Below are 12,883 nucleotides of genomic sequence, written 5' to 3'. Positions count from 1 at the left end.
AGCGATCCATTTCGAATTTCAGGTTCACGCCACGGATATATAGACAGGTAACGGTACCCTATCTTCCGCTGGCTGATAGCAAACGTAGTGGCAAGAAACCACGAAGCTCGTCGATGCTGCAACTTATGTAGCACGAACGTGATTCAGATACGCTAGTGCGCGAAAGTGGAAAGATTGGCGATAGATTGTGACAAATTTCACACGTGCACTTTCTCACCTGTTGCACGAGATGCATCATTGATAGGGAGGGTGATGTCTTTCGGACAACATTGATACAAGGAACGCGGATAGGACATACTTTCTTGCAAGTACTCTTTCCTTAGCACCTTGTCTCAAACGATGTTTCTATTGGATTAGCCATTTGTCATTATATTTGTCATTAGGTGGTATTGAGAAAATCCGCAATCACTTGGTTGCCAACCCAGCAACTAGGTACTAGCTACCTAACGTTTAAACGAATGATTTTTCTTAAATAAAATGAAACTTTTTGAAATTGCTAATTTCTATACCGTAGAAAAATAATTTAAAAAATCCAACAGCTAATAACAAATATCGAAGCATTATATATAATTTCCATTAAAAAATTTTTGGTCTAAAAAATACTAGAAAGCTAAAGTTAGAGTTGAAACTACGCTTTCTCGTAGACTTACATCTAATGGAGGATTTAATTTCCATCGAGAATAGAACTCTTAAACCTTATTTCGGATAGACTATTCTTATCGTTCTTAATTGATCGTGATTTACTTGTAATTTGAAGTTACTCGCTTGTTGGCAATTCACGTTAGAAACAATGCATGCACGTTATCTAGACAATGACAACAGTACGAAACTTTGCTTTGTATCTTATCTTTGACAAGCGCGCAAACAGTGTATTCATTTGCATGTCGCATATTACATAAATATCCGTGCCGCATATTATGACGAGCTCGACCTACGAGTGGAGAAATAAACTAATCTCCGCCACTATCGCGACGAGCGAGTCCAGCTTTTTTCTTCGTAAAGAACGTCATTTTTGCGCTCAGTTCCCTCTCGACCATTTGGCCACGTTCTCAAAGCTTTTTACCTCGTGTAATCTCGCGTTTCATCCCCCTCTTGCCTTCCCGGCACGATGTTTGCGAACTTCTTTATAACGTTTTATCGAAAAAGCGGGAAGAGGAGCGGCGGGGACAGACAAATCGAGGAAAATGGCTCGATCGACGAATTAACGAGTTCGATGAATTCGGAGCGTTCGTTTCGCGTGTATCGCGTGCACTTTCCACGCCAATTATTCGAGCTGAACGCTGTCGTTGCAGATCAGATCGTAGCTCGTACTTATGAACACACATCCAAGAAAGTTGCGAGCGAATGAAAATTTCGTTCAAACGTCATATCGGTCGCTACGTCGTGACGTCGATGAAACATCGATGACCGAGTTGTAAAACAAATTTCGACGCGTTTCTCATCGGTGAAAATCATCGTGTCAAGGATTCTCGCCAAACGTTATAATCACATCGGACCGAAAGAAATCGGACGTGTACGCGGCAGAGTCGCCTTTGACATAATACACGTAGAATCGAGAGGTGTCGTAACGTGATTTCCCTCGAATGGAACGAGAAAAGATACGAAGAAACGTTCGTGTTTTCCTACGTCGAGCATAACGAAACAAGAAGGACGAATGTCGTATCGTATTAAGCGAATAACACGGAGGAACCGAGTGCGAAATACAGCGATGTTTGTTAGAGAACGAGAGCGTAGTACACGTGTTTTGGAAACAACACGGACGCTGTGCAAACTATCCACAGACGCTAATAATATTCGTCTCTAAATCTGGCGTGCATACGCGGTATTTCGACTTTTAAATTTCGGTGATTCGTGTCCCCCCTTTGGACATTCCTATTAAAACGAAAAAAGGAAAACGAGAAACGCTTGATTAAACGTCAGTAGTGTAACAAACACGGATCAATTGCAAATAGACATAATTGTTGCGAGTAGATGCGAGTCTGCTACTAACTTTAAAGTCTCTTAGATACGACGATTATCCGTACAGCTGACGAATCGTGTTCTTCCTTAAAACCAGCCATCCCTAATGGCAGAACGAGTTGAACCAACGCGCATTATCGCCAAGAGATGATCGAGACATGTCGGTGGAAAGGCGTAAATGTCCACGTAAAGATGTGTCAACGCTCACGGTCACGGCACAGATACGTCGTAGGTCAAGAGATCGCGGCGCGCTTTTGCAAAAAGGCAAAAAGTCGAAACGTACCTGTCATACACGCCGTTCTCTCGCTCCTTCTCCCGCTCTGCGTGTGGCTTCTCTTTCACGCTCTTTCCCTCTCTTTCTCTCTTTCTGTCCCCCTGTTTGGTCAGGGCCATGCGTCATCGGCGCAGAATCGCTGCGCTTTGGAGGAACGTGGACGGGGCCGAAGAAAGAGCGTAGCAGGGCCAGCGCAGACAGCACCGAGCAGCACCGTGCGTCGAGATATTTGGCGGGCTCGAAAATAGCAACAGCGTTGTCCTCTATGGTGTGTGCACCTCTCCCACCCTTCCTCTTCCTCTTCCTCTCCGTCTTCCTCTGTTTCAACCTCTTCTTCTTCTTCTTCTTCCTCTTCTTCTTCTTGGTCCGCGGGCCACTGGCAGCCTCGAACCGCCCGGTAACTCGCTCGGTCGCGCTCGCGCGCGCGCTCCACCAGTTCGCACTTTTATATACCACGCGCTCGCTGCCGCTTGTCACTTTGTGCGACCGCTTTCCGCTCTTCTCTTCTCTCACTCGATCACCAGCTGCCTGTATCTCCGGATGCAGCGAGCACCACTCGCGGCGCGATTACCACGTCGATACCGCGACAATCCCACCATGAGATAACCCCGAAAACCAAGTCGTTTCTCCTCCTCGACGGCAGACTCCCCCGGGATCCAGTCCCTGTCCAGACAGTCTTTATCCGTCCCTTTTCACCCTCGCCACAAGCTTCTTCGATTCGATGTAGCACCGATCTTCCCTCGAGAATCTCGCGCAAGTCAGTCAATGTCCTACGTGGTTGAACATTCGCAAACGGACCGTTTCATCTTCCTTCCCTTCGCTGTATCGTCTGCCCTTGCTATCGTTTTAATTACCTTCTAGCTGCGATTCCCCGTAAGCACCGACATGTCTCTCTGAACGACGTACAATCGTGCGAAACGTGCGGACAATGCTGGTCGAGCCTCCCAGATTTTCGTTCACCTGTCGCTCTTTAGATCAGGAATCCGCGAGCAGCGTGGTTCGTTCGAGCGGTGACCGGACTCGAGTAAGCCCCCTGTGTACACGTTCGACTCGATCCCTCGCTCCGTTACGCTCTCGCGTCCCCCGGGTTCGCACGTGCACGCGGCTCGAAACGTAGATATCCTGCCGAGAGCAGAGCGAGAGAGAAACGGAGAGATGCTCGCGGCTCCGCGGTTCGCGCGCGACTGACCGAGGGCGAGAGTCGTTATTGGGAGCAGAGCGCCGGCGAAGTCTGTTCGCCTCGACTGCCGCCTCACTCTCTCTCTCTCTCTCTCTCTCTCTCTCCAACCCCTGGCTGCCGCGTTCTGTCTTTCACTCACGCGTTGCACTCGTCCTCTCTTCGCCCTCCCGCCGCCTCCACCGCCACCAATCGCTTTTCCTTCTCTCTTCTTCCTATCCCATTTTCCTATCTCTTCGATTCTCTCCTTCTGCCAGCCTGCTGTGTCTCGTTCGCTCGGACGACGCCTCTTTCTCGCTCTCTCTGTTACTCCGATGATGCAGCTCCTCTCGCTCTCTCGTACGCCGGTTCTCTCTCTCCGCCGCGCTCACTCTCGGCTCCCGTTCGACGCGGAGCAGGCGCGAAACGAACGAAACCGAAACTTAAGCTCGGCTGTCGCCTCCTCCGTCTCTTCTTGCGCTGCTGGCTGCTCGCTGCTGCTGCTGCTGCCGCTGCTGCTGCTGCTGCTCTCCCTGCTTCTCTCACTCTTCTTCGCTCTGAGTCTCCTCTTCGTCCACGTTTTCTTTCCTTCTTCCTTTCTTACCTTTTCCCCTTCGTTTCTATCGGTCTTCGTCCGACGAGCAGCGGCCAAAGAAGCCTGGCGTCTCTCCACCAAACTACACAGGCCTCGTTCGACCCGAAGACACTGTCCGAAACTGGTTGGAGAGATGGCCCGCCACTCGTTTCGGCATCGTAATCAACTGGCCAGACTGCTGTTCCACACGGCCACCCATCCCCTCTGCGATCATCGTTCTCACCCTACTTACCCACCCCTCTTTCTGCGTTCCAGACGAATCTCGGACGAGGGAATGAGTCCCTGATGCGCGTTTACGCGGCCCTTCGGAGGATCGGGATCCGAATCCTGGCAGCTGCTCGATCGCTCCGCTCGATCCTGCCCCCTTTTTCAATGGCTGCCAACGCTGCTGCGTTTTTGCGCGGCCTCCTTTAACTGTTTTGCCCACGGAAATCTATCGTACCGAGTGTTTTAACGGAACGATACACTAGTCTCTCTCTCTCTCTCTCTCTATCCTGTTTCGTATACAGAAAGCCGGCGCGAAAAAAACCCGAGAATTCGAGTGAAAGTACTGTGTAGTCGTAATGCTGATCATAGCATCGCGTTGAAGCTGACCGAGGCTCGCGCAACTTCCATGTTTATGCTCATCGCTGTGGACACCGTAGCTTTTCAGAATTTACCCGCGAATTCTGGCTATGCAACCATGGCCACGACCGTCTAAGGGATAGAAAATTCCCTGATTTAGTCGTAGAGTGGAATTCCTTTCGATCGTGACTTGACATTCGTCTTTTCATTCTGAAATCGAAGGAACAGCAAAGTATTACATTGTTGCAGAGGCACAAAGGTAATGGCAGGATGAAAGTTCTCGTAGAAAGTGGAAAGGAAAAGGCAAGGCGACTTCCTAGATACGATCAAATTACTTCCGATAGTACGGTAATGGAATTCAATTTCGATTTGTGTGCCGAATCGGTCTCCTGTTCCACTCGTAATCGCCGATATTGTCCTTTGCGGTATTTTTCAAACCGCAAGAACCGCGTTGGCTGCCTCCGTTGCCCGGGACTTTCCGTGTAAATTCGAGTTTGGATTCCACTGCCTTACGTAACATCTGCCGTAACGAGACTCTGCCCCGCCTCGGTGAAATAAGTTGAAATTAATTAAGGTTGTACTCGAGCCGTCGAGCGTATCAATAAACGCTGGGAAATGCCGAAAAAAACTTGCTCGTTTTCGTGAGCAACTGGATCTCCTCGAGTTGCGTGTATCCAATTTTAATTTTCGTATTTGTCACATCAATACTAGAGCTGTCAATCCACAATATATACTTGAATATATCATAGCTAAACGATCATAATTACATAAAACGTGTACCTCTGCAAACGACAACATTAATGTTATCAAAAGCTGTATAATTTTAGCAATTACAGATATGAAAATTTGAAACCTGTCGTTTTCACAAATTTGATAATTCTAATGTCACGAACATTCGACGACTGGAACAATTAACAGCGTTATTGAACAACGTTACACTTTCAACGTTTCCAAAGTGAAAAACCTAAATGCCAAAGCGTTGGCCGTTTCTCGGATCTTTGATCGATCGTACGCCACGATTATACAATTTTAATCGTCGTACAATTAAGAGCGGCGACTTTTTTCGATCGCTATCTAAACGGATATTGTACCGGTACTTGTATCGTGCTCGAATGAAACTGCAACTTCCACCGTACACACCCTCGATGAATAGAAACGTTCGACGCCTTACGACCGACGTATACCAGCCAGCGTGATTTTAATCGTGGCGAATACGATCTCAGCTTTAAATGTATTATCTTTCCGATACTTGTACTACACGCTGTTCGATCAAGACGCTCGATCGTCGTTCGCACCTGCGAATTGTTTCAATCGGCTCGCGGATAACACGCGAACAAAGTATAGCCCGGCGTTCCAACGGTTTGAAATTGCCTTTGATTTTTCTCTTCCGCGAGAAACTGGAAAATCAAGCTGCAAAAAGCGCTCCGAACCGAGCATGTTCTCTCGGCCGAGAAACTTTTGCTCCTTTCTACACCGTGACGCCATCAATGGTCCATTGCTATAGCATCCGCGACGAGTTCCTCTTGCAAACGAATATCGTGCGCACCTGAGACACGAATTCGACTCGTCATAAACCATACGAATCATAGCTTTCGGTGCACTGAGAATTCGTTCAGCGTGCGCGCCGATTAAACCACGGGACCACGTGTTAACGATGACGAAGAAGCGAGCGTTGCGCGACCGATACGAGCAACACGGAAATTACTTGGACCTTACCGATAACGCGACCGATCCTATTCGATCGTTTCACTCGAAGACACTTTACTTCCCATATAGATAATGGAAGGACAAATTTACCGTTAAAACAATTTATGGGGAAAAAATTCACGCTCGTTCGTTGTTCGTTCTAACGTACTCATCGATGAAGACGACAACAGCAACAAATGATAACACATGCCCAAGTCGTGGTCCCCGAGCGAGTCAAAATATTCGTAATAAAACGAACATAAGTTTACGAGCCTCTTTTTATCTCTCTTCCTCTCCTGCTTTCTCTCTGTTCCTCTCTTTCGTTCTTTCGCGCATCGAGCACGATGGTTCGCGTGCCGATTGGCATTCAGCTCGTCTCGCCGCGGCAAAATGCGTTCGTACATGTATACGTGCATCCCGGCGCACGTAACGCTAGCAACATGCGTCGACGTAACACACAACACGTACATGCATATATACATAGGTCTCTGCTCGATACAGCCGAGGCCTCGGCTCGATTCAACGGCGGCGGCAGGTATGCGTCGCGACGCGACGCGACACGACGTGCGAGAACCCGACGGTACCGTTATACGAATACCGTCGACAGAATCTTCTATAGACCGAGGAACGGAACACGGTGGATCCTAGTGGAACGACTGGACGGCCAAATATCGAGTTGCACGAGTCAACTTTCGCTCCTACGGGAACCAGTCTTCTTCTTCCAACCTTTCCCCGATTTTTATCGTGGAATCCGTGTAATTAGTATGTACGCCGCTGGCCATACGTATTAAAATACCTATTGATATTTGGTACAAGTTGATGGTAACTTGCGTAAACGTTATAAACACGATCGTCATAATTTTTCTTTCAAGTAACATTTTATGTCAAGCAACGACTCGATAACCTAATTAAATTCTAATTTTATTTTTCTTCATTAGGATAGCTGAGAACATCGCTGGAGAACAGATAATACGCGCTACCGATCCTAAGAACTTTGCCACTGTTACTGTTCAATGATCTCGTTGTTCGTATATCGACGCGTGTTCTCCAATGGTTTCACGTATCACGTGCAAGCGTCATTGGTTGTAATGCACTGTTAAAAAAAAAATTCCAAATATCTAGGTCTCGGAGGAAGGCGGACCACGTTTTTAACGATAGCTTGCACGTGAATCCTATTAACATAAATGAAAGGGCTACGCTCTGCGTTCCGTAGCGAATGGAGATTGACCTTCGTCAGGATAACGCGACCTTGATACCTTCTATAAGAATCGATGTATGTACGTATATCTGTAGTAAGGGTAGTCACGTTCTCCGACAAGTGAAAGGGCTGCGAGACTGTCTACACCGCAATCCTTACAGCCGTTTCGAGAGTTCGATCGATCGACATTGAAAGAATCGGATTAACTGGATCGACCCGAGTTCGTTCGGGGAAAAGCACGGCGAATGAGGGGAATTTTTGTAAATGAAAATTTATGCAACAGACAGGCAGACCGAGAGGAACGTCTGCTAAAGATAGTAAGCAGCAACAGCGGGAGAATTAATGGCGGCTCCTCTGTATCAATTACACGCAGTATAATATACCAGGAAACGTCGAACAATTATTGTTGTCTGGCCCACATATTGTACCGAGCGGCCTGCAACATCGTCTCGTCGTCCACTTGTCTTCATTGCACTCGTCGAAGGTTCGTAATTTTTCTCGCTCCTCGTTGTACAGGAAGATATCTTTCTTTTTCCTTTTTTATTTCTTTTTTTTTTTGTTGTTGTTTTCGCTATCGCGAATATTTCTGTACTTTTTCATATTTGAAGAACAACGTAATATCGGATACTTGAAGAATGGCAAAGTGCAACGACGTACGGTCTTGACGAGTAGATAGATAGTAAGTGTTGTACATACATCGAATACGATGACGAACGAGTATTGTTTCTAATGTAAGATGCATTAGTCGGAGCTTATCTGACGACGATGTAGGTACTACCACGAGGAAACTGAACGATGCAAGGGCGAAAATGTGCTACTGTCTTCTATTTAGATTAGTTGAGTACACGTCTCGTACAATTAATTTGTTTATCGATAGGAACGATATCGTAGACCTAGACGAACGTTCATTGGGCCAGCATGAAAACGATTAAGCACACGCGACACAGGCAATTATGTCTGCCGATCGAACGACCCGTCATGCCGGCCATCAACGCATGCACACCAACTATTTTTACGCTGGCGAAAATACTTTGGACTCGATAATGTTTACGTATCATCGCGCACGCTATCTCTCCTACACCGTAGCGACTGTCTCCTTCTCCTCGTATTTTGCAACACGTCGCGCTGTGTTTCACAAGCGTAACACGCTTATCGCCGTTGCAATACTCCAATTTAAACGATTGCCGATAATTTAGTCGGTCATCGAAGATCCGTACGCCTCTTCACCCTCTGCTTCCTTACGTCGCAGCTAAAAAAAGAATACGATACCGCATAACTGCTTGATTTTTCGCGATTCTACGTGTATTTGACCTTCGCTGCGAAAAATTCCTCCGATAAAAAACGATAATCGTCTGTCAGACTTGATTCTACGAAACGTTAGCTTCTCCGCAAAAAACTTTCTCCGTCTGCTCCTTTTCTCTTTAATTCTGTATCTATCTGTAGATAAACACCGATGAACTGTACTCGCATTCAGTTGCGCAAATAACAATTATCTGTGTTTAATTTTTTTAATTTGAAAAAAAAATCGAGTATTTTAAGATTTGGTTTTTTTAAACAGCAAAAATATACCGACGAAACGAAGGAACAAAAGATAAACAGCGATTATAGGTAGCGGGAAAGTATCGTGGTCAAAGGTAAATATTCCGGACGTGCATGTGGTATTTTTGTATCGAACTGCAGCTCGAAATATGTGTGCATAAGTAGCGATAAGAGAGCTCAGATTCTTATCTGCGATAGTCACAGCAGCAGCAGCGCGTCGTTTGCCATACTTGCGTCACCTTATCAACAATTCAAACGAATTCATTTGCCGTTTCGCTGCGCATAATTCACATTGCGGTCAGCCAAATGATTTTCAAATGAACACGGGTAAGATGCTCTCCGAGATATTTACAAAAAGCCCTGTGTGTCGAAATCGCTCGTGAATTCGTGAACTTGTTTGCCTGTTATCTTCATTGCCTGATTACGAAAGCAAGCCGAAACTGTAAGCCGAACGTAAAACTTTCTGACCCGCTAATACCGTGACGCAACAAAACCGATGTTAATTACCGTACAGCATGCTGAATCATTTTCCATTCGGCATATTTCCGCCGATAATTTCCTTGCGTAACCGTAGGCGACGATTTTCAACGCGCCGTTTGCCCGAAATTTAACGCGTCACGAGGTGTTTATCCGCGTTAATAAGATACCAGTCCCTATCCGGCGTGTCGATTGCTCCCGCTCGCGTTATTTGTCCGCCAAGTGCGTTGAACCAACGAGCGATCACGATGAATCGTCATCAGCCAGATCGGTCGGACCCAACGACTTCATTGGGAAACGAGACATTGTGGCCCAGATATCGATGCGAGTGCGTTTCACGCCTCTAACTCTGTCTCGTCCCATCGATATTCTCCGTCCTTACATCGCACAGCGATATGTTATCGTTCCCAGCTCGAACCGAAGGGTCCGTACAGCATTCTGAGCCTATCGCCGCTAATCGTCCAGAATTTAACGACGCCGTAACCGCGATCGATCGATTCAGAGAATACCGTAACGTGTCACGGAACACACTCGATTCTCCAGGTGTCCGACGTATAGCGCCGTCTGGAAACACGGCCAGCCGCAAGAGCGATCTGTGGGTTTGCTTAGGCTTTAAGCGCAAGAAGGTTAATCAAACGTGGACATTAGCGGACGTAAATCAACAAGCCACCGATAGAATCTGTCGAGAGAGTCAGCTGAACGTGAATTCCGTGCAAGCGACGGACCCGGGCCTGACACGGTTCGTAATATCAACGCTTACGACGCTGCTTACGGTCTATTGGAAAATTAGATCCAATCTAACGCGGCTAGTCTCACGCTCGCGCGCAGACAGAAATTACGAAACATATTCCATCTGTGTAATCTGTAAACGGCACAATAGCGTTAGCGCGTGGAACGCTAGCCGGGGAACGAGGAAGATCAGTGACCCCACTACGCGGAAGTGATTAAGCGTCCGTAACGTTTAATGGCACATATGGATTAACCCGATTAACTTATTCATCAGAGTGCAAACGAAGCTGATCAGAGGAGCAGAGCCGCCTCAGCTGAGATCGTGATCCGATCGTTTACTCGAAGGCTATCGCACGCGAATCGACTCTCCCGACACTCTTTGATCAACTTCCATTCCCGTTGCCTCTTCTAATAAATTCCCCCGTTTAAAGCGTGCCCCGACTAATCGACAAACAGACGAAAAGATTGGATTGCTGTTAGGCGAGTTTCAATGGCAACGCGTATGATTCAAAGTCGTGTCGTAAATTCGTGCAAACAACCGTACGAAATGATCCATGAATTACCAGTCCCCTTGAACGATACTGGACGCAAGATTTGCATCGCAGACATTGCAGAATCGCCCTTAATTACCGCGACCTTTACGTACAACGCAGGGTGTACCACTGACCCTGGCTCGATGTATACGTTTCTCCCTTCCGAGAAGGCAATTATGCCTGAATTAGTAAATTAGCCGTCGCTTGCCATTCTGCATCGTTGAAACTGGATTGGAATCTCTACCTTCCACTCGCTCCGTTCTCCAACGTCAGTGTCGTGCCATCCGATTAACAGTAAACGCACGCAAACCACACATTTATGATTTTATCGTGTTTAAATTTTCCATTTAGGAAATTGCTACGGAAAGTGTTAGGATCCATCCGTGGAATTGTGTCGTTCTCTCCGTGAACGTATCCTCTGTTCAGGAACTCCTCCCGCGTCGTTCCTCCACGCTGCTTACAATTAGAATTTAACCTTAATTCGACATTGAAATGTACATCCTGTCGGCTACATTTAAATGTATGAAAGTTTGCCGTTGTACGTATCGGACGTCGCTGGACGTTTCGTCGCAGACACCGAAACAGATTGAATAGACAAAATTCGATCGACCTCGTTTCGAAAGGCAGCCCCGCTGTTTTTACCGTGTGCCGCGCTATAATATCCGTTGTTGAAATCATTGTTGTCGATCGAGCGAGAAAAATCGAAATTCAATCGTATGCCGATAGGCTGCGGTTAGGTAACGCGTCTGGTGTGATTTGTAAAGGCACGACGAGACCCAGATAGCTCTCCTCGCCTATAGGCTGCGCCAAGAATCGGCCGGATATCGGTAAGAAGCGAGAAAACCTTCTCGACGTCTCGACGACAAAGTGTCGTACCTCCATCGATAAAGTTGTTCGACTAAAACTTCATAGACGCGAATTAAAGGAGACGCTTGGCAAATTGAATTTCGCATTCTAACGAGTATTCCGATGGCGGAGAGCCGACTTTCGAGAGATTCGAGTACCCTCGGCCAAGAGGCAGCCGGAAAGAACAAACAACTGGACGAAAGAGCGAAAGAGGCAGAAGAATCGTGCAAGGATTAAAGCTGTTTTACGCGGTTGTCGACAAATCGTTAGGTAGCGAACTTGTGACAGAGCCTGTAGCGTGACGCGGTTGGCCGGCTGTTTTCGCCTTGTTTTCGAATTTCTCGGTCGGTCGAACTCGCTGAATTATTGATGAGGCCGATTGGCTATGCCTCGACGTAAGGAATTCAGATATTATTCGGTCGGAGCCGTGGCCGCAGAGAGAGAAAGAGTGAGAAGGAGAGAGAGGGCAGGGGATAGAGGGAGAGAGAAGAGAGAGCCACGAGATCTTAACGTCAATGTCGTCCATCTTGACCAAAGTCCAAACCAGGGCTACTGATTTCCGGACGAGATAGAGCGGCCTTGGCTGGTGACAGAAAACGCGGGAAACGAATGCGTCTCAGGGGAATTTCGGATGGAATCTTAATCGGCGCAGGGTATTTTAAGCTGAATTCCAGCGAATACGCTATAAAGCTGCGAGAATACTGTTTTAACCTCCGACACGACACGAAAAGGGCGGTCGGAGATTTCGCAGCGGTTGATAACGTCACCAAGAAACTTACGATATACATACTCGGACGATTAAAATCCAACGACGAAATAAAAGTGCAACAATTTGAAATATTATTTCTATAATCGCCAACTCTATCTCTATGTAAAAGCGTACTTTTAGACGAAGAACGAGCTCGCTCGCGTCGTTCTCTAAGACGGAATAAAAGCTCTCGTAAACGGGGAACATCCCCAACGAGGGCACATCGATCACAAGATCAGACCGATTCCTAGTCCAACTGGTCCTCCAGCTAGCGTTCTGTGGAAAGATGTAAAAGCCTGCTACGCCACCCTTCTGGCAGGAAGAGCAAGGGAGAAACAAGACGAAAAGGAAGAACGAAAAGAACTGGCTAGGGGGCGAGGGAGACCGGGACAGCGAAACGCGAAGAGGAGGAAGGATATAGGCGTGTATATAGAAAAGCGGTGCTGCGCCGTGGATAGAGCGACAGTCGACCTTGTCTCATGACGTCACCGACCGTCTAGACGAGATCCACCGCTTTCAATGTCCCCCATTCTCCCCCATTCTTGGATTAAATTCGAGAACTAAAAAACTCAAAACGAG

The 12,883-nt window shown here is 47.1% G+C and overlaps 1 protein-coding gene across 2 annotated transcripts in view; it reads right to left on the bottom strand.

Annotated features, from left to right (window-relative positions):
- LOC100642848 (solute carrier organic anion transporter family member 74D) overlaps positions 1-12,883 on the bottom strand; it is an 85,412-nt gene that overhangs the window by 50,856 nt on the left and 21,673 nt on the right. The window contains exon 3 of one of the 2 annotated variants that reach the window (XM_048408318.1): positions 2,243-4,758. The exons of the other annotated variant lie outside the window; for it this stretch is intronic. The gene's annotated coding sequence lies outside the window, so the exon portion shown is untranslated. The remainder of the gene's footprint in view (positions 1-2,242; positions 4,759-12,883) is intronic. 2 annotated transcript variants of the gene reach the window in all.

The sequence above is a fragment of the Bombus terrestris genome, chromosome 9 (genome assembly GCF_910591885.1).
Source record: "Bombus terrestris chromosome 9, iyBomTerr1.2, whole genome shotgun sequence".
In the NCBI taxonomy this organism is placed as follows: Eukaryota; Metazoa; Arthropoda; class Insecta; order Hymenoptera; family Apidae; genus Bombus; species Bombus terrestris.
Note: the sequence above shows the minus strand (reverse complement) of the source record. Positions and strands in the feature narration are given on the sequence as shown.